The sequence below is a fragment of the Canis lupus genome, chromosome 2 (genome assembly GCF_048164855.1).
Source record: "Canis lupus baileyi chromosome 2, mCanLup2.hap1, whole genome shotgun sequence".
Classification (NCBI taxonomy): Eukaryota; Metazoa; Chordata; class Mammalia; order Carnivora; family Canidae; genus Canis; species Canis lupus.
Genome location: NC_132839.1, coordinates 91,296,043 through 91,318,617, shown reverse-complemented (window position 1 = coordinate 91,318,617; position 22,575 = coordinate 91,296,043). Strand labels below are relative to the sequence as shown.

At 37.4% G+C, this 22,575-nt stretch overlaps 1 long non-coding RNA gene across 4 annotated transcripts in view; it reads right to left on the bottom strand.

Moving 5' to 3' along the window:
* LOC140610713 (uncharacterized) overlaps positions 1–12,487 on the bottom strand; it is a 46,856-nt gene extending 34,369 nt beyond the window's left edge. For 2 of the 4 annotated variants that reach the window (XR_012012270.1, XR_012012266.1), the window contains exons 1-3: positions 12,321–12,487; positions 7,044–7,124; positions 1,220–1,358 (exon numbers count right to left, since the gene is read on the bottom strand). This is a non-coding gene — a long non-coding RNA (uncharacterized lncRNA). Of the gene's footprint in view, positions 1–1,219; positions 1,359–3,296; positions 3,636–7,043; positions 7,125–12,320 lie in introns of all 4 variants that reach the window. The other 2 variants (XR_012012267.1, XR_012012278.1) reach the window with 2 other exon arrangements.
* Between the last annotated feature and the right edge of the window lie 10,088 nt (positions 12,488–22,575).

Below are 22,575 nucleotides of genomic sequence, written 5' to 3'. Positions count from 1 at the left end.
TCCAGACTTCAAAGTCATGGTTTTTAAGGCTAGGATTGACCAAAATAAACATTTCAGACTTGAAATTCTCAGTCTCAGGATAAATTTATTCTCTGTAATCTATTACTGGCTTTCCAAATGGAATGGATCATCTCATTAACACATTCACCCCAAAGTCAAAGGTGGAGTCAGTCTCAAAATCAAGATCATCAGAAGTTTGTTATCCATTTTTGGTTTTTCTGAATCAGGTTTTAAATATTTAGATCTAAATTATTTTTCCTACACTATCTTTATTAAAAACATAGAAGTAGAATTGATACAAATACCCATCCTTCCATAACTTACCTTCCGTAACTCATGCAGGCTCCCATTGTTATACCAATCTTTGTATAAACAGCCATAAAAATCATGTTATTGCATTTTCTCTTTCTATGGCCATAGTGCTCAATCATTCGGAACATGATGTCTAGAGTCAAATTCTTGGATCCTAATCCTGTCTCCATACTTGCTATGTGACTTGGTCAGAGTTACTTAAACTCTGTGTCTCAGTGTTTTAATGGGAACATGATACTGATAGCTTCGCAGAGAGCCCAAACATTTCCAGCAAATGAAAACTAAAGAGCAAATCTGAGAGAGGAAGTGTACACTAGAAGTACAAGAGTTGTCAGAACACCAGGCACTCCGTTATAATTAATAGTTCACTGTCATAGAGGTATCTGACCAGTTATCATAAAGACCTTCAAACAGGCTTCTACTCATTGATTTATCAATTCAACATTAGGGTTAGAGCAACAGGAGGAACAAAAATATAAAAGATAATTCTCTTAACTCTAGTAAATTTAGATGAGTATGTATGAAGGACAGGGATTGTTGAGAAAATGGAAAATGACAAATCAACTTCTTAAAAATTGTTATTATTCACACTCTCCTCAGGGAATACTAGAAGGATGAGAGGCAAGGAAAATATAGCCTTTTAGAGATAGAATCAAGGAAAGAAAAACAAATATCTAAGGAATAAATTTCATGTACCAATCTGAGTATTAAGGAACAGTGGAAAGACATTGGTAGAAAGGGAGAGTAAGTTGGGATGGTAGTGAAGCAGGCCTCAAAAATACAAATGTCCTGATATGGAGGGTCAAAAATCCAAAGATGAAGCTCTCTTAGCCAATTATAATTATGACAAAAACTAACTTTGAGAACATAAAGCTAGAGCTTTTAATTTAGTGACAGTTACTCTGACCTTGCTTCGGAGTCTAGAGAGGTTCACCGATTCTCATTTTCAAACCAGATGTAGTGCTCCCACTTGGGTAGCAGCGAAGTATGAGATGGTACCATAAATGTCTTCCACAGCGATGTTGACCAGTATAAAAACAGGTAGGCTGGGAAAGAATTCATATTCTTCAGGGACTAGTAACACAATTAGTCCTTAATCACAGATTAATACACAGGGGACAGATTTTGAATTCTAACTCTCTACCAAGCCTTGTATTGGAAAAAAAAAATGCAATAATTAAAAATGTGGCCTCACACATTTGAATGGCCTGAAATCAGATGTCCAATCTTGAATTAGTCTCTCTGATATCATAATTTATCTGCCTATATTTAATGTGATCATCAGTGGATTATTAACAAACATCCTACTTTTGATGCCTATGTTCCCTTCTCAGAATCTTCTAACTGAAGAATGGGCCAAGAGATGGATTTCTAGAGCACACATATATTTGATTCATCTTTGCCTCTCCAGTACCCAACATAATATATCAGGGGTCGGATATTCAGTGCAGCTTTGTTGAATGAATGAATGAATGAACAAATATACAAATTGATTGTTGAGAAAATGGAAAAATGAATGATTACGTGAATGATGAATGCAAAAATAGGTTTGTTAGAGATCCTTAATAAAATAATGAATCAATGAATCAGTGAACTAATGAGTTTTACATTATCCCCATAATTACTACTCCTTGTAGCTACTATGCTATGGAGAATAAACTCTGTATTTTGTACAGTTAAGTCAGGTGCAGTCAGCTGACTACTTTTGTTAAGTATGTGTGGGTTCGGCATATTTTTCTGCCTCGTTGAAGACAGCTTTGTTGTAGAAGTTAGCTTTAAATTGATCCTTGAAGAAGGCCGTCCAAAAATAGCCCAGCATGAGAAGTCCGGCATGCTGTTGCTTTCACTTCCCTAGACTACTCCCCTATGAAAAATATTTTGATTTAGTTGGTTCATTTCATGTGATGGCAGTATGAATGATCACTTTATAGCGGACATCAGCAAAAGGATAGGAATTTACCATTAAAACAGAGTGAAACTGAAACTATTTTGGCCTCCCTCTGCTTTCCTTGAAGATAAATGATTATGATGTCAGTGCAATTTGAAAGAATATTAAATCAGAAGCTGAATATACCTAGCAGTTCCAACTCCCTTATGTCACAAGACCTGGATTCTCTTGAACTCTAAAACTAAGATGATTCCCTCATCCTCAAAATCCAAATGGTGTTCTGTAACTCATTTCAGGACACACTGAGTGAAAAAAAAATTGCTTATACTTTTTTACACTTATAATTGACTACATAATCTGGTTTTCTTTCAGATGTTTTCCGAACATAACTCGGATATGTAGAACACACCAGACCCTAAACACTCATCAAAGGAGACAACAAATATACACCATAAGACTTCTATCTTACAGTTTTTAAGGTTTTTCCCATTTTACTCTGAGAAGATCCCTTTGGCATTTCTTTTTGGACCTCTGAGAAGAGTGTTCAAGGTGATGGTAAATTGGGGGAATGAGCCTCTGATTCTGATGGGAAGAGGAGACAGGGACTGAACTTTGTTGCATGCCTGTTTGTGCTAATACTTGTGCTAAATACCTGTGCTGGGCTGCATCATAGCCCTGCAAAGATGGACACTCTAATTTTTGGAAACTGTAACTAGATTACCTTGTGGACTTTTTTTTTTTTTTTCAGTTGAAGGAAGATTCCTTATTTATTTATTTATTTATTTATTTATTTATTTATTTATTTATTTATTTATTTTTTATCGGAGTTCAATTTGGCAACATACAGCATAACACCCAGTGCTCATCCCGCCAAGTGCCGCCCTCAGTGCCCGTCACCCAGTCACTCCAACTCCCCACCCACTTCCCTTTCCACTACCCCTTGTTCATTTCCCAGTTAGGAGTCTCTCATGTTTTGTCTCCGTCACTGATATTTTCACTCATTTTCTCTCCTTTCCCCTTTATTCCCTTTCACTTTTTTTTATATTCCCCAAATGAATGAGACCATATAATGTTTGTCCTTTTCCGATTGACTTACTTCACTCAGCATAATTCCTTCCAGTTCCATCCACGTTGAAGCAAATGGTGGGTATTTGTCGTTTCTAATGGCTGAGGAATATTCCATTGTATACATAAACCACATCTTCTTTATCCATCATCTTTCGATGGACACCGAGGCTCCTTCCACAGTGTGGCTATTGTGGACATTGCTGCTAGAAACATTGGGGTGCTGGTGTCCCGGCGTTTCACTGCATCTGTATCTTTGGGGTAAATTCCCCGTAGTGCCATTCCTGGGTCATAGGGCAGGTCTATTTTTAACTCTTTGAGGAACCTCCAAGTGGATTATTGTAGTGGATGTGATGTAATCACAAAGTTCCTTATAAAAGGAAGGTAGGAGGTTAGAGAGGGCCAAAGACAATGTGATGAGGAAGCAAGGATTGGAGAAAGGTGGCCACAAGCCAAGGGGTAACAGATGACAGCCTCCAAAAGCTGGAAGAAGTGGGGAATGAGTTCTTTCCTGGACCCTTCAGATGAAACCTTCTCTGTTGATCCCTTCATTTTAACCTGGTAAGGCTAATTTTTGGACTTCTGATCTCCAGAGATGTTGGACAATAAATGTGTATTGTTTTATACTATTATGTTTGTGATCATAAGTTACAGCAATAATAGGAAACTAGTGTAGTGTCTTTGCAGTATTTTATGAAGGATTCACAGCACTACGAAGGAAGAATACCTTCTCCATTTTATAGTGACATCAAAGACTCAGAGAGGCTCCCTTGAGTTCTCACTGCTACTTAATAATGGGGCTACAGCTCCAATCCAGATTTGTCAGCCATGATTTTTTCCCCAGGATGATGTAACCAATAATTTGGCCCAGATTTCCCCCTCTCGCCTATGTAAACCAGATAGATTGTTCGCACGTATGAGTTACCTAGGAGCCCATTCTGCCCCATAACCCATTGCTTCCATTGGATGAACACCACTCATAGTGGATTATCCTGAAATCTTGCTTTAATGTATTTCTTCCTTCACCCAACTATAAATTTTGGAACTATTTGCTTTGCAAGGGGAGGCAGGAAAGAAGGGAGAAAAAAGTGAAAGTCAAGACAGATATTACTATAAGAATCATGGCCCGGAATCTGTTTCCCAGCATCAGAGTATGGAGGAATGACTTTAGGGCTTTTATTTTTCCTCTATAATTTCAGCAGGAAATTACCCAACACCCACCCCCTCCTGCCAAAAACACTGGTTTTGAGGGATGTTCTTGGACATGATTGAAATGGATCCCCTTTCCCTAAGCTACTAAGGAGCTGTACCTAACATGTTTAAGGGCAGCTTGGCCTTCTTCCAGAGGAGATGCTATCTGATTTACTGCAATGCCTACTGTGATGCCTGCACAGCTCGACTTCCCACCTGACCAGTGGGAAACATCTGCAGGAGAGTGCCTCCCTTGGCAGCTGTGTTCCAAGGAAAGGGAGGAGGCCAGCCCAACAGCTGTCTTTATCTGTTACTGATGTGCACGAGAGTGCACGTTTCTTGGTTGTTGTTTGTCAAAGAGCCTTCAAGCATGGAAGTCATTCCTACTCCACTTCTTGTTGAGATCCTTCTGAAACTCATTTGGGATTCTCAAAAAATAATAATAATTCCTCCTTCATGGAGCTCAACTAGAAGATGTTAAAGCAGATACACATTTTATGGATTAGTCCCTCCTAGTATATTTCCACTGTTTTCACTATAAAAATGAAGTCATAGGGCAAAGAACTAAAACATGTGGATGCACAGCATTTCAGCCACCATCAAACTGATAATGAGACTTGGCATGTTGGCAAGAGTGAGATCGGGTACTAAGAAGTGCAACGGTAACTAGTGTTTCCTTTACACGTTTCTTCTATCAGTTTTCCAAATTCTCTTCCTCCTGCCATCAAATATTTTCATTTGAGAATGGGTAAAACAGTCTTCAACAACTTTTGTAATCAATACCTAGCCTGTTTGATCAGTTTCAAATTTGGCTCATTTTACGCAATCCTGTTGTTCTGCAGAATGCATGTGGAAAGGGAATGGGAAGGTAATGTGGAATAAGGGAGACTGGGGAACAATATAGAGGGCCTGATATGTTTCAATAAAACCTATTACTAGGTATCACAGTTTTGGTTGGGTTAAAGTAAAGCAAAACTCTAGAATGAGTATCTTGAGCCTAGTGGTGTTTTCTTGTTTGTGATATTCTAGTTCTTTACCAAACAGAGGAGTGTAGAAAGAAAAGTCTGTAGTGCATTTTAAGAAAAATTGTAAGTCTTTAAATGGATAATGTGAACTTGGGGAAGAAAACACTGGTGAGAAACATGTAGGGGTTAGATGGTAAAGAATTTTTTAAAATACCAGCCATTGAGAAAGTACTAAAAGGTAGCATTGGTTGTTTTGATTTTTAATTTTAAAAACATGCAGAGAGAAAAATTTGGAAAAAAAGTGGAATTTATCAAAACATAGATGCTTTTTTTTTAAAAAAAAACATACATGCTTATATGTATTGTAATATTTTAAAATAAGTATAAAGAAATGAAAATTGAAAATTTACATTGATTTCCAGAGCAAAGAAATCCAGTGAGGTGAATTTTCTTAGAAGACAGAATTGGGAATGTTTTCATGCCCATTTTTAGTAAAAATTGAAGATGATAATGCATACCTTTGAGTAAGACTTTGGAGAGTATGCTGCAAATCAGCTTATCCTATGAAACTTCTAGTTTTCAGACTCTTCCACTAATTTCTTAATAGAACAACAAGAAAGTTTTGTCTGCTTTGCTATCTCAAGGGCTTTTCCATTCTATTTGGTTACACTTAGTTGCCCTGATGAGTCCACAGTTTCACTTGGACCACCTATTGAATTCTTGTCTGGTGAATCCTGATCCGCTTTCTTAGCCCTCATTTCAAGCACCATCATTTTTCATGTAAGTACCTCTCCTTCCTTAGGAACCCAACATATGTTGTAACTATGAATGTCAAGAAAGGCACTTAAATAAGTCTACCTGAAATTACATTTGTCTGCATTATTTACACTTTCTTTGGTTGACAAACTCCTTGAGAAGATAAACGGTGCTGTTTTTATCTTATATCATCTCAAGTAAATCCTACAATGCCTAGGACAGAGATGAGATAAAATACATATTTGTATTTGTTACAAAGTAAGAAGTTGATAGATTTTTTAAATTTTCTATTAACTAATTGCATATATATTCTTAAGTATGAGACAAATGATAGAAAAGGACCAACGATAAATGATAGACACTTTTAATTGAAGGTACTATGCTTCAAGGCTCTATGCCAATCTTATTATTTATATTGCTTCATTTAATCCTTTCAACTATTTGTTCTTTCAAGAAAAAATGAGCACCTACTATGTGCAAATATCAGTACACATTATATGCCTACTTTTTCATACAAAGAAAATAAGACCTAGAAAAATTAAGGTCATAAAGCACGTAAATAGAAAGACTAAGATTCAAATATGGGTATGTTTGAATCCCCATCTTTCAAACTTTTCATTAAAGGACTTAATTAGACATGAGCTATTCTTAACTGAAAAAAAAAATGACTTAAATTTATTCTTACCATATCACAGGCACATTGATATGTATTTCTTTTCTAAAAATATTAGAGGAAAAGCATTCTGAAACATCCCTCACAAAATATTTATGGTTTTTAATTACCAGAATCTATTTTATAGACAACAGATTCTAATCCTTAATAAACTGTCAATTCCTTCTTGCAACTAAGAAGAAAACATGATCACCTGCGGTCAATATTTTGTGACATCCATTTTTTGTTTTAGGACTCCTTGATTTACAAGTAACAGAAAACCAGCTTCAGTTATCTAAGGAAAGGAAAAGACAAAAGAAAGAGGTAGTTTATTGGCTTATGGTACTAAAAAAAATCTGAGGTAAGTTTATTTTAGTCACTGTTGAGACCGAGGGGTTCATATGCACCAAGTCCCAGTGCCTTTTTTTCATTCATATCTTCTCTTTCTTGTTTCTCTCTCCTCTACTTTTATCTTGTTCTAACTCTAAACCTTTATTTCTTTTCTCTTGCTTCTATTCTCAGACAGGCTTTCTCTGACTTTAGGAAGTTTGGAAGCTACCTAACTCTAGGATTCAATACTATCAGCAAAAGAAGGCACAAAGACCTCTTCCTAATTAGCTCAAACAAAAGTCCATGGAAATACAGTCAGTTTTATTTATCCACATTAACTATGTTCTATACAGTTGCCACAAGCACTGAATGAACCAATACTAAACCGTAGCTCTTAGGTGTGATACAGGAACATGGACTCTGTTCCTGTGAGCCTCTGGTCATGGCATTCTCATAAACCAATCAATACATAACCTTGCTTTATGTGTGTTCTGTTTAAACACATCTTATTTAATATGTGTGTTGATTCATAAACATTAAACTCATAGCCAACAGCAATGTATCTTATGCTCAAATGAAGACTAACTTACATTCACATTTTTACATAAGGCACCGCACAGCCTTTTTGCTGTTGGGAACACTAGACAGCATTTCAGCTACTGCTTGGGGTCATTTTTAAACAGTAAAGCACAAATCAAAAGCACAAAAATGTGGAAAATCTTGGCATTAACTAGACCTTGAAAAGGAAACTTGTTTATAGTGGAAGAGCAGAAATAAAAAGTCAGAGCTTCATCATGTTTGACCTCAGCTGGGGATGTATACATCGGGTAAGAAGTATTTTGCTGTTATGTGAATGTCTGTAAATGACTGGAGAAACATCGGGATGGCTTATTTGAGTGTTACAAGTACACTTCAGAAAGTAGAGTAATTCGAAATATGGAGTCCATGAATAAGGAGGATGAACCCTAAATATTACTGGTTGTGTAAGACTAAGCTAGAGTTGCCTACTAACTTCTGGACTAAAAGAGAATATGTCTATTCCCTCTGAGCCAAATGGACAATTAAGTCAATTCAGTACAGTCACCTAAGGAAAAGAAATGTGACAAGCAAAGAAAATGGGAGATTGGATGGTAGGTGGGAAAAAGATCTACTAGATATCCATCACAACCCCTCTCAGTCTTCTTGAATAAGAGACATCATTTCTTAAGACTTTTACCTTTTTGAAATTCTCTCCTCTTAGCTTCTAGTTTTCTATATATGTAATTGAAAGGTGTGGCCTAAGTACTATTTATTAATTATAAAACATCAAATTATCCTACATAATAGTATATGTTCTATCAAAAAAATTTTTTGAGAGAGAGGGGTGGGAAGGGCAGAGGGATAGGGAGAGAGAGAAAATCTTAAGCAGACTTTACGCCCAGCACAGAGCATGTAGGGGCTTGATCTCATGACCCTGAGATCATGACCTGAGCTGAAATCAGGAGTTGGATGCTTAACCAGCTAAGCCACATAGGCATCCCTATGTTCTATCAACTTTTATCCATAATTTACCCTAAAGGATCAAATTTAATTTGGGGGTTACTCTGCTCTTATTTCTTTTATTGGAGGTTAATAATAACTAGTGAAGTTCCTATGTTATCTGAAAAAAATTCATCACTTCATACTAAGGTCAGGCCAAATTAACCTTTATTATTTCAAAGATAAGGAAAAAAATGCTATTTTGCCTTCTTATGTATCAAGTCCTGGACTTGTTGCTTCTATAGATAGTGCCTTTCATCTTCAGAAATACTTTTTTTCTGAGACAAGGAAACTGAGGCTTAGTTTGGTAAAATATTTTTCCTCATTTATATAAAGATTCAGTGAGCACTGCTTGAGTTTCTTCTTGATATTAAGCCTGTGCTTGGTGTTGGAGATGCAGTGTTCCCAAAGACAGAGAGGTAAATGGAGGGTTAATTATTGTATCCATTCAGGAAATAATTGATTCTTAAAGGAGCCTTCATACTAACATTGGACTAGCTCGAGGGGACAATAAAAAGGCTCTGCCTTTTAGGAAGTGTGCAGTCAAGCAAGAAATACTTCAGCACAGTATGAAGAGTGCTAGTCCAGAGGTGAGCACAATTTATATTAGTAGCACACATATGGAAGCAAAGATGAAGATTGGTAAAAAAAAAAAAAAAAAAAGGCATATTAGTGACATCTTAAATGATGAGCAAATGTGTCTGATGTGATCAAAAGATTTGGAAATCATTATAGCAGCTTACTATATTTAGTAATATATTTATATTATTTGGTTGACTCTAGTCCTCTGGGTTTATACAAGATGGCACTTCCCTTCTCTGTTGACCTGAAGCCTTGTGAAATGTGAGTGGAAGTGGTACTTCAAGGTGAAAACTTTCAGAACCAACATGCTAGGGGAACATCAAATGCTCCCATGCATTGAAGATCATCGCTTCTCATGGGAATACAGGACCACTCAAATATTGCTCATCAAAATAATAATTCCCTGGAACATTAGGAATTTGTACTTTGGGCAAATGGTTCTGGGACCGAATAAAGTACCAAAATCATTGTGTTAAAGTGGTTAAAATGTGTTTCTTTACCATGGTGTTTTCTGCTACTCTCAGTATGGTAAGACCTGTGAAATTACAAAAGGAAGCTCATATATGTTGCATTCTTGATATTTGTTTTACCTACATCACTAAATCCAACAGATATTTTCCATTTTCACCTTATTTGACTGTTCGGGGATATTTGACACTATTGCCCTCCTTGACTACCATGTCTTGGTTTATTTATTCATCCAAATGTGTATTGACTATTCCAATAACTAGTTGTTGACCATGTCACATGTGCTAGACTTTGTGCTCATCGCTGAAGATAAAGTGTGAACACAAATAGGTGTGAACCATTCTTTCAAGGAGCTTGCATCTACTGGTCTACTGGTGAAGGTGGAGTTTACATCAACAAAAGGATGCTTAATTAAAAAAAAAAGTGCTTAATTTAGTTCAAGACCAGTAATCTTGAAGGGAATAATCTTATAACCAAGGAGACTGATCTATCTAAAAAGGTGATGAAAAGGATTTACTAAGGTTAAGTACTTGCGGGTGACAGGACAGGGGAAGAAGCATTTCAGAGAACCCAAAATGGATAGAAAAAGATCAGAGCAAGGCTAAGAAAATGTTAGTAAGTGTAGTGTGGCTCAAGCACAAGAAGAAATAATTACTTGACAGTAACCACAGGTCATGAAGACCTGATGTAGGTGTGTTACGATTTGGCTCTAAGCAGGTTGGTAATCCCTTGAAGAAGTTTGGGATGGAGGGGGGCTTGTGGAGATGGGATGCTCTTTCTAACCTTTATCACAGTTCTCATCGCACATTTATATGGGATTCCACCTGTAAAAGTTCACCATTTTGTTCCTAGAATCCACTCAAGCAACTAGTCCATAGTATTCTACATATTTTTATTGAATGATTGATAGAATGAAATATGTAACACTTTCTGTCTTAAATCCGTCCCCATAGATTCTCTACAAATTGAAAAGCAGTTCTCTGATTTACAATTTTTCCAATTCCACGATTTAAAAAGCAACATCCTAATTGAATGGTTTTCAAACTTTAATGTGAATGTGAATCATCTGAGGATCTTGTTAAATGGCAGCAACCGTAGGGGTGGGGCATAAGTTTCTTCAGTCCCAACAACTCTTGGGTGAGGCTGATATTGGCAGTCCTGGAATACACTTGAGTAACAACGTCTTGTGCATTGAATCCAAACCTGTACATATGGAGCAGAGTGAATTCAGCACATTATCCTCTCTGCCAGTGGTTCTCCTAAATGAATGCCCATAAAAATAATCTGGAAAGTCAAAAAAAAATATGGCGTCTAGACCCCATCACTAGATATTTGGAATCATCTGATCTAAAGAGTGTGAGCATTGAAAGTCGGAAACAGTTCCCCTTGTAAGCCTAATGAGCAGCCATGGCTGAGACTTAGTGTTTTATATGAAAGTCCACCTCTGGATTGCTTGGAGTTAAAGCCAGCCACCTTGCCCTCTCCCCTCACTGCCAGTCTCTCGCCAGCCCCTACTTACTTTGCTCATTAGCCTAGCTCCTGCACAGATGGTGCTTGTGGGCATGCTGATGAGTTCCATCACCATCAGGCTGCTCATTGCCTGAGGGTGCAGCAAATAAATCGTCTGTGCAGGTGTAATAGGGAGAGGAGGAACGTCTCCTCTTGTGATATATTCTATCAAAATCAAAATCCCCTTGGCTGACTTGCAAGGAAGTATACTTTGTCATGTTAATATGAAAGAGAGCAAATGACACCTACATATATTTACTTTTCTTTTTTTCTTCCTTCTTAAAAAAAAAAAAAAGCCTTCCAGATGTTCAGAAGCTCAGCATTTAATATCCCATCTTTGACCTTTGAGTCTTTTGCCATCTGCCACAGAGGGTGTTTCAGCAAGCAGACGTGAAGAGGTATTTGATAAGATTAACTCAGTGGTGATACATTTTGGATGACCCCATGTCAAGGTAAAAATTTCAATAATAATAATTAATCAAATAAGGGTTCTTATGTATCTCCCCAAAATTTCCTGACAGCATAAGCCTCTTGCTACAATGTGAGACAGAATAACATCCCAACACAGTCTCTTAGGTTTTTGTTAAATTATACATTTTCCCTCTTTCATTGGTGCCAAGGATGGCTTACTTCTAATTTAGAAGCATAACTACATTTGGCCTTTAAAGAGTTAACAAAATTCCAGAAAATGCAATATCAGTAAGACCAGTCATAGAATATCAATAATGAAGATTGAATATTAAGGTAGTTATAAGTTAACTTAACCAATCAATAGAAAGGTACTGCAAACAATTGCACATTTTTGGAAAAAAGGAAAACAAAGCCCCAGAAACTAGAAGAATATTGTGTCTTCCTACGATTCTTACTCTTGAGCCTGTCTGCTTGGAACACCTAACATATTTTCAAAAGTCTCATTGACAGCTCATCATTAACATTGTCTCATGCTATAACTTCTATTTTTTTTTAATTTTTTTGCATGAAGTGCCCCTCCTTTTAGGCTGGGGAGTTTTTAAATTTCCTATTCATTTTAAATTTCCGATCTTCTCCCCTCTGATTATTCATTCTGAGCAAACAGATATCTCACCAGGCTTACTGTTTGCTCTTCAACCAGCACATGGACCTTTTTACTTTCACTTGGATGCTAATACAATTCACATGTCCTTGAGGACAAGTTCAATTCCAAATTTTGTTTCTGGGTGTAAGAGGAATTTAACCAGTGCAGAGACAGCTGGTGGTGGGTGTGTACTAATGAATCTCTGGCCCATTGGGTGCAAGAAGAATTAATTTATGAGATCATAAGGGAGGTTTGTGACTCAGAAAGTAGTTCTGACAACTTAGTGGGAGTGATAGTAAACTTTTCTAGTGGGACTAAGACTGGGGTCTCTTAGTCCAGAACTATCATTGAGATGTATAAATGCCTTTTTCTTGAGGCTCAAGCCTTATTCTGTTTCAGGACTTAGAGCCTGAGCTGTGGACTGGTGGTTCCTCAGTCATCCTCTTGTCTGTGCTCTCATTAACAGGAATGCCTCCTAGAAACTGGAGTATTGATTAAAATTCTTAGATGCCAACTCAGTTGCTATTTGGAGCATTTTTAGTGTGACTTGTGAAACTAGCTGGTAAGCTAGGTTTTGAATGAAACCTTCCCGAGAACTTATATCTTAATAGTTATCAACACAATACATGTCAGTAATCATTGATTTGCAATACTTCAAAATCAGGAGGGTACTAATGAAATTCTTCTATAGTCAAAATAACTAGTTACCTCACCACAGAAAGTCTGAAGGAAGTCTTCCTTGGGAAAGACACTTCTTCCTTCTTATAGACTCTCCCTGAAGGCATTCTTCCCCCTGAAATGGCTTCTAATTCTCTAATTTCTTTGTAGTGTCCTTTCATCAAGTTGGAGTTAGCTTATTTGTTCTAACATATCTTTATACATACAGTTTGAATTAGAATCAGATTCTGAATCTAGATTTGAACCCTATTGGATATGTGTAACTTTGGGCAAGTTTTTTTCTCTAATTGCACTTCTGTAAATGGAAATAGGGAAACACTTTAACATGGGGCACCTAGAAGGCTCAGTTGGTTGAGCAACTGAATCTTGATTTCAGCTCAGGTCATGATCTCAAGGTCATGGGATCTACAGAACCCTACATCTGGCTCTGCACTCAGCAAGGAGTCTGCTTGAGATCCTCTCTCTCCCTCTCCCTCCACCCATGCCCAACTCCTGAGTGCTCTCTCTCTGTGTGTCTAAAACACATGAGTAGATCTTTTTTTTAAAGAATACATGTTAACTCATAATATCATGATGTTATTTTAATTATTAAATGGTAAGAGGTACGATAGATACATTGCCTTGTACATAATGAGTCCTAATAATCATTAGCTATTATTATCATTATCATTACTATTACCATATTGTCTGTAACTGTATTAATATTTTAACAGCCTGGCATTATTCTGAGACATATAAATGAAGATCACAGCAACTTAAAATATTAGGCAGTAGATTTATTTATATGAAGGGAGCTTTCTTCATGTGCACAGGTACTAAATGTTGGAAATGCATTTATCAAAAATGAGAGAAGCTGATAGATGATCAAAAAGTGAATACATACATATAAAGATGACCAGAAACATGTTAACATGCTAAATTATACTGATTTTCTTGTTCTACATATCAGGCTCTTCCAATCTTTTCTCAGCTATGCTTTTGGATTTAGATAAGCATGACAAATGTTATGAAAGAAAGGGCATAATAGTTAGAAAACTCATTGCATTAAAAAAGTACCCCAAATTTGTCACACGCATATCAGAAACCCTCCACCACCAAATAAATAAATAAATAAATAAATAAATAAATAAATAAATAAAAAGAAATCCTCCACCAGAAGCATGGACACATTTTTTTAAATGTTCAGGCCTCTAGATGGAAACTCTTCAAAGCAATGGCCTCTTTTACTTCCATTCTTCAATCCACTGTTAGCTAAGGGTCTCTAGGCTTCTGACACTTGCCTTATTCCCTTCAGACATCTTTCCATTTCTTCAGCTATCATTAATCAATAGGTACTCCAAGTTAAGTGTTCTTAATCATGGAGATGGATAATTCATATTCTTTTAGGACATATCAGCCTGGGATCCATAATACCTACATTTATCTGACTCAGGCTCCCCACAAGTCACAAAACCTGAGCCTTCTTCTATGTTCTGAGTGTCCTACAGAGGCAATTTTTATGCTCTTAGGGTCTGCATATTACTGAGTTGACTCATACTTTTCTATTCTAGTTTTCCTTGAGGGAGATCATTGTCACCGGCAATAAGACAGCCCATGACTAAGGCACCATTTCTCCTACCAACCTGCTAATACCAACATCAAAAGTTCTGTGCCAAAAAAAAAAAAAAATTCTGTGCCCCTGCAAATGCACTACTAGTAGAGCCTTGCATCTCTAAGGTGTGGCGATGGATGTTGTAGCAACATTCTCTTATTATAAACCTCCGTAAGCACCTTGGCTCAGGGGTTAATCTGAATGTTGGTTATTCTGCAGTTCTAAGAACCCCTGTCTAATTCTGACCCACGAGTTTTAGAACTTGAATACTTCTTGGCTTTCTCTAACTTTAAGGATAAATTATTTCTGGGCAGCTTCCTAATCCCTCTTCTAAATAGTTTCCTAACTGCCAATTTCACTACCACCAATCCCAGCCAACTGGCATACCAGACGTTTCTGATTATCGGGGGACATCTAACTGACATTCATTTAGATGTTCCCCAAATTAAGCCATGGTCACGTAAATTAGAAGTATCCAAAAGCCCAGCTATCAGTACAATCTTAAACTCCATCAGTGTAATTTGGGTTATAAAATGCACAGACATGCGTGGTGTAGTTATTTATTCATCCTGGTGTGGTGTACCAGAAAGAACATTGAAGTGAAAATCAAGAAATGGATTAGGGCTTGTTGGTTTCTGAATTAGCCTTATAAGCTTGGGCAAGTCTCAAAATTCCTAGCTCATTTAAAAAATTAGGGGGTTGAACTCAAAATCTCTAAGGTTTCTTCCAAGATTCCTTTCAGATCCAAATGAAAACACTTTAAGGGAATCTATTTTTGAGGATCAATGGGGAGTATGCTTGACAACAGAATTTGGCGTGTTTCATTTAATACTGGGGCATCGGTTTGCAGGGTCCGTGTTAGCACAACCAGAGGAGGAGGCTCGTCAGCCAGATGTTGTACTATACAGTTTCAAATTTTTGTTTCAAAGCTTGTAGGAGGAAACAGGCCTTAACATGGCTTTCAAGTTATATTTGTATCTATACAAGAGAAAATAGGTCTTCAAAAGAATACTCAGGTCTGAGAACTGTCACAATGCAATTTAGGGCAGATTGCAAGCAAAACAGTTTAAGAATACAATATAGAGAGCCAAATTCAGGGAAGAAAAAGCCATTTATAAGTTTAGCAAGAAGACGTGGTCACTATTTATTCAATGAATATAAATCTTTTGAAAACCTCCCACGGAGATTCAAATCACCTAGACAGAGAACGAGAATATATAAGTTATTTAGGGCAGTGTTACCAAGGTAAATGCAAATGGCACTACAAAATAGCTGTGTTGGTAATGATATTACATGTTATGTAATTTTTTTTTTTTCCCTAGCATCTACTACAGGATTTAAAGGTAAAAACTGCAATTACAATTTGAATTGAAGAATGAGAAGTTTTCCTACCTGGAAAAAAAAAAAAGATTAATCTCTCTTTAATTGACTCTTTGATCACAATAAAGATTTATAAGAAGAAAATGCAATATGCCTCTGATAAGGAATTAGGAATGATGAATGAGGACTTCATTAGCATTATGGGGATTCCAGGAAAGCTTGTTTCAAGATGAAGCAACCTTTATTGAAGCAAGATAATTGAAGAAGTGAACTTGTTGGTTAGATTTGAATTTATTTGCCAAGTACTTCTTAAACTTCATAGAAACAAAACCCCCCTTCTTGCATTGCTACAATAGCAATTTAGAACAAGTTCTTCTCCCCTTTATTAGGTACTTGACAAAGGCTCAGAGTAGCCTGTAAAGCTCCATAAAAACAGGGAGAATGTTGTTTATATTTTCCATAAAGGTCTCAGCTCACCATGAATGCTAAGTGGATGCTAAATCCTAGTCATGAAAATGTCTCTCTAATGAGTACTAAACAATTCCAAGTAGGATAATGTCTTTGTAACCAGTATCAAAAACCAACCTTTCCCGTTTTTGCATCAAAATTGTTCTCAGAAGCTCTCTGCCCATAATCTTTTATCATCCACAGACCAGATACTAGGTAAATGTTGATTAAATTAATTTTAGAGATTTTGTTGGAATAAGATGGTCCAACAAAGAAAGACCTTAGTAGAACCCAGATTTCCAGCTCTATTACCATAATGAAAAGTTGTGTTTGTTTGGTTTTAACACTATGACACAATAATAGTTAAGACCTCAGTTTCAGCTTCATGGATAATCATTATAAACAACCCCTGCACACATCCCAACCATTCCCCCTTTTGTTTCTTCTTGCAATTCACAATACTAGCCCAGGTTAAATTTTACCTGACATCTTCACCCACACAGCCAGACATGGCTGGAGACTACGCTGGCTGGTCTCCTTTTAAATTCATGACCATTAACGTCAAGTGGGCCCCGAACACCACCCTGTGATCAGAAAACATTTTCCTAGTCCGATTAGTTTCCCTCTCCTAGATAATTATGTTACAACTTCTCTTCTCTCCCCAAGCATCCCCCATATTGGCTCCCAATCTCACTTTCTGCTGATGACCTTGTGTCTTACTCCACCCTTAAAAGTAGAAACAATCTCACCACCACGTCTACTCACGTAATGGCATCAGCTCAACATATTCTGCTGGGTCTCCTAACACCGTTGGTGTAATTTCCCCTCAAGGACATGGTGCTAGGAAGTCCCCCTCAATCCTGCAACAGTTTTTTTCTCTTTCTCTCCTGGAACATTTGTGTCAGGATGCAGATGTGCTGTCATGTGTCCCCTCTTAAAATATATATTTTAATATTTATTATTAATTCAATAATAATAATTAAATAAATGAATATTTATATAAATATAGATATAAATAATTTATAATTAATTATTTCATATTTTAATATATATAAAAACAAAACAAAAAGCTCTCTACTTATCTTTCTTAAAAATTTTATTTATTTATTAGAGAGGTGGAGAGAGGACAAGCAGGGCAGGGAGGAGCAAAGGGAGAGAGACAGAAGCAGACTACCCGTTGAGCAGGGAGCCTAATGTAGGGCTGGAACCCAAGACCCCGACACCCTGACCTGAGCTGAAGGCAGATGCTTAACCAACTGAGCCACCCAAGTGCCCCTTTACTTCTCTTAATCTTATTACTTATCCAATTGCACGCCTTCTTTCTCCTTGCCCTATGACAGAAAACCTCCTTGAAGGAACTGCCCATGCTTGCATCTCTAATGCCTCTTCTCCGCTTTCCTTTGAACCCAGCCCAAAGAGGTTCTTGCCTCCTCCATGCACTGAAACAGCTTTGTAGAGGTCACTGTGACCTTCCTATTGCTAAGTCCAGTGATCAGTTCAGTCCCCCTCTCACTTGACCTGTCAGCATCATTTGGGAGTCACCCCTCCTCCATCTTTATTACCTTTCTTCCTTTGTCCTAACTCTCCTCACATCACTCCTATCTCATTGGCTTTTCTTCTTCAATATTCTTTTCTGGTTTGTTGTCTTCTCTCCAATCACTTAAAGTAGGAGTATCCCAAGGCATAATTCTTAGGCTTCTTCTCATGTTTATTTATGGTTCTTTCTCGGGGAGCCTGGGTGGCTCAGCTGGTGGAGTGTCGACTCCTGATTTCTGCTCAGGTCATCATCTCAGGGTCGCGAGATCAAGCCCGGTGTCTGACTCTGTGCTCAGTGTGCTCTGCTTGTCCCTTTCCCTCTACTCCTCCCTGTTTGTGCTCTCTCTCTGAAGTAAATAAATAAAATCTTAAAGAAAAAAATATTTTCTGTATCGTTCCAATTTTAGTATATGTGCTGCCAATGCGAGCACTCAAGTATGTCTCTGGCATGGCCTTCTCACCTACTCCAGACTCATAGAGAGAACTGCACACTTGATATTCCTACATCCATGTCTAACTGGCATCTCAAAACTAACATCCCCCAAACCAAAGTCTTGATTTCTACCACTTCTGTTAGCTGCCAAACTTGCTCTACAGCTTATTGAACAAAAATTTTGGAATCATTCTTGACTCCTCTATTTATCTTACAGCCTTATAGATGTTGATCTATAACATCTTATAGATCTACAGCCTTATAGATGTTGATCTATAAACAAAATGTATTACCTCTACCTTAGAAACATATCCATACCTTAGAAACATATCCCCCCTTTTTTTAACTTTCATATTTAACTCCCCGGGTCCAGGTGCTCTACTCTCATGTAAGGATGATTTTGCCAGTCTCCTAACTAATATATCTAGTTTTACTTCTGTGCCATCTATTTTTAATACAACAAAAATAGTGAGCCTCCTAAAATGTAAGTCAGAATATGACTACAGTAAGAAACTTGTATTAAATACTTCTACAGCCATCTATTACTGCATCACAAATTACATTAAAATATAATAGCTTTAACTGTGAACATCTGTGTTAACTGGTCTCAGCCAAGTGACTCTGGCTGGGACCTTTTATGCAAATGCTGAATGGGAACAGTGAATGGGGATGAAGTCATCCGAAGGCTTCACTGGGCTGGATGTTCAAGATAACCCATCCACATGGCTGGCAGTGGAAGCTGGCAGTTGCCTGGGAGCGCATCTAGCTGTTGACAATATTGTCTACTATGGTCTCTCTATTTGGGTTGGGCTTCTCAGAGTATGATGACCTCCAAGAATGAGTATTCCAAATGCCAGGAAACATAGGCTGCCAGTCTCTAAAGACCTGGTCCCAGAAACTAGCAAAGAGCCACTTCTGTTGTGCCCTGTGAGTCAAAGCAGTTGCTGAGATTCCTCTTACAGATTCAGAGGGAGAGACATACCCCCAACCTCTCCATGGAAGGCACAACAAAGATTTTATGACCATGCTTACTCTGCCACAGTTTCCATTTCATCCGCAGTATAAAGGTATATTCTTACAGTGGTCTTCAAATAACTAACTACCTAATAAAAACTCGAGTTACTTCTCCGATCTCATCTCCTGCTAACTTTCCATTGTTCCACCATGCTTCAGCAACATTGACCTCCCAGCTAGTTCTCAAAGTTTTAATGTTTGCAGTTTTCTCTTTCCATATTCATCAGGTATTTATATACCCATATGGTTTGATCCTTCCTTTAATCTCTGTTCATATATAACCTCTGCAACGAGGTCTTCTCTGACCACTCTCCGTCTCTATAAACACATATTTGGTTTGTTGTCTGCTTTCCATCACTAGAAAGCAAGATCCAAAGGATAGGAATTTTTTTTTTTTTACTGTTTTATTTACTGCTGCATCTGTTGTGTCTAGAATAGATCTTGGAACACTGAGGAAGTGCAATATTTTTTTTTGAATGAGAGAACATATGCCATATTAATTTAATTCCTACTAGTAGTTTCATTCAATTGCAATAATTTAGGATTTGGCCTACTTGAGTTACTTTGACTTCATTAAAGAACTGTTCATGGAAAGGATGCTCATCCTCAGCTATTTGATCATGCTCAGTGAACAACTCTTGGTATATCTGGCATCGAAGATTGACTTATTCTGAACACATAATGGTTAACTATGGAAAACAATAGAAAGAGATCTCATTAACAATCAAACATGGTGGTTGAAGATAATAAATTCACTCTCAACACCACCTTGGAATTTGAAAAATCCAAATAATTAAAATGATTGTGTGCGGTATTTTATGATCTGCAACTCTATTTCCCAGGGTTTGTATGTACATAGATTTAAGTCAGGTAAATTCAGGCTAAATGTTGTAAGCTGAAAAATCATCTACTAAAGACTTTCATTTTCTCCCAAACTTCAGCCAATCCAGACTTTCTCTGTCCATCCATAACCACTTCTCTATATAGGACAGAGATCGATCTTTTTATATGGTCATGATCTATTGTGTGTGAACTGGCCCCTGTCTACCAGATTAGCTTAATTTCAGACTATTGCCCCCCGCCCCGTCCATCCAGTAATATTACCTCCAGCAAACAAACCGAGGCCTTCATAGGTGAGCACTCACTTTAAGCCTTCATTTATAAGGCTGTGCAAAGTTTTCTCACAAGCTCAGCTTGATGTAAAACTGCAAAATGTATAAAGAAATCATCGAATTGCCAAGACTGTCCTTTTCACCATGGACAATAGTTATTATTAGAAATGGTAAATTCCACAGTTAATTCAAATTCTATTATGAAAAAAAAAAAAACAAATTCTATTATGGTTGTTGCTAATTATTTTTCAGAGCTCTGCTGCCAATACACCATTGTTTAGAGCATGTTCATTAGTTAACTTATCGATGGTGCAGCTGTATTATGGAACACAAAATGAAGTTGTCCAAAGGCACTTTTACCTGAATGAAATTTGACCCTCCCTGAGGCTTCAGCACGTATGTCAAGGGGATTAAAGAGGAAGCTTCTAGGAAAAAATGTGTTCTTGAATATAGTCACTGGACTCTTAGCAACAGGGACAGCTGAACCCAGGAAATGCATCCTACCTGTTATCTGTGGATCAGCATAGAACAGCAGCCCCTGCTCTATCTGTGAGAGGTTACACCAGTGCAGAGGCAGAGTGCAAGTTCGGCAGGAAAGAGTGACCCTGCAAAGAATGTCATTCAAAATTGGTTTGAAGGATGCCCAGAAACCATCCAGTGGGTCAATTCTCCTGGTATCAGGAGACAATTATTCACCTGGCAGCAAATCCCAGTAATCATTTCATATTCAGTAAGTTGATATGTTTCAGGATCCTATGTTGATTACAATAATTATGTTTTTGTTAATCTTTATCGAAGACTTACTCTGTGCCAGAGCAATTACTGAACACAGCTATTATGTCATTGGTCCTAAAATAATGGTAGCCCCTTTAATGCTTCCTTCCACCTCATATCCAGGTGGTTCTCCCTACTTCCATTCTCAATAGCTCAATCACTCCTCTATACAAGACAGAGATTGATCTTTCTACATAGTCATGATCTATCATGTGTAAACTGACCCTTGCCTACCAGATTAGTTTAATTTCATACCATTTTACCCCTAAGTTTCTTTATTCTTCCCCTAAGTTTATTTATTCCATTTTCATCTGTCTTTTAGGTAGCTCCTTGAATGTGCCATTCCTCTTTGTGACTTACAGACGCTTTTATAGTGGGCATATCCTTTAACGTATCCTTACCCATGTTACCTGGCACATTTCTGTTTTTCATTTCCCCAAGTCCCAATCTTCCTGTTAGACACTTCCTTAAATTCCATCTCTTTTTCATAGCATTTACTGTAACTGAATGAAAACAGTCCATTTTGCAGTTGTTTTGTGTCCATCCCCAATGTACTAGAATACATTCCGTAAGGGCATGGGCAACATCTTTTTGTGAATTTCCATTACGTCTAGGAAATGAAGGCTACATGGCTCTGACATGATTAGTACTACATATAAGGTGTTTTTGTTTTTGTTTTTTCTTTAGAGAGAGAAGTGGAGAGGGGGGCAGAGGAGAGAGAATTTTAAGCAGGCTCCATGCCCAGCACAGAGCCCAACCGGGGGTTCCATCTCATCACTCTGAGATCATGACCTGAGCCAAAATCAAGAGCTGGATGCTTAACTAACTAAGCCACTCAGATACCCTTAATATAAGTTTTTAAAAGAAATAATGGCCTTTTATGCCTATAAGGAGGAATTGACATTTTGAACAAAAAGCCCCTCTTTCACAAAGAAGATACAACATACAAAAATTGGACAAAAGAAAGTATTTGGGAGGCACATCTTGCTAATATGATGGTCAATGTGAGGTCATAGCAATGCCCTCAAAAGAGGATGGCCATGGAAACTGAGGCTCATTTCACATCTAAATGTGAGTTATTGATGCTGTTCAGTTCACTTTAAAGGGATAACTGTTTCTTTTTATATAATTAAAAAATACATTTATATCAATATATGAGACAAAGATTAATGATTGTTCACACCTATTTGACTTTTCTGAGGATTTTGGTTGTGTCACTTGCTCACTTTTACTTAAAATGTTTTCTGCCCTTAGCTGAATGTGCTGTTTTCCTCTGTTGTTCTTGTACTTGCTTCCTTGACATCATTCTCACTTTCTTCTTTCATGCAGTTGGCTTTCCAAGTTCTATCCTTAGTCTTTATTTTCATATTTTCTACTCGT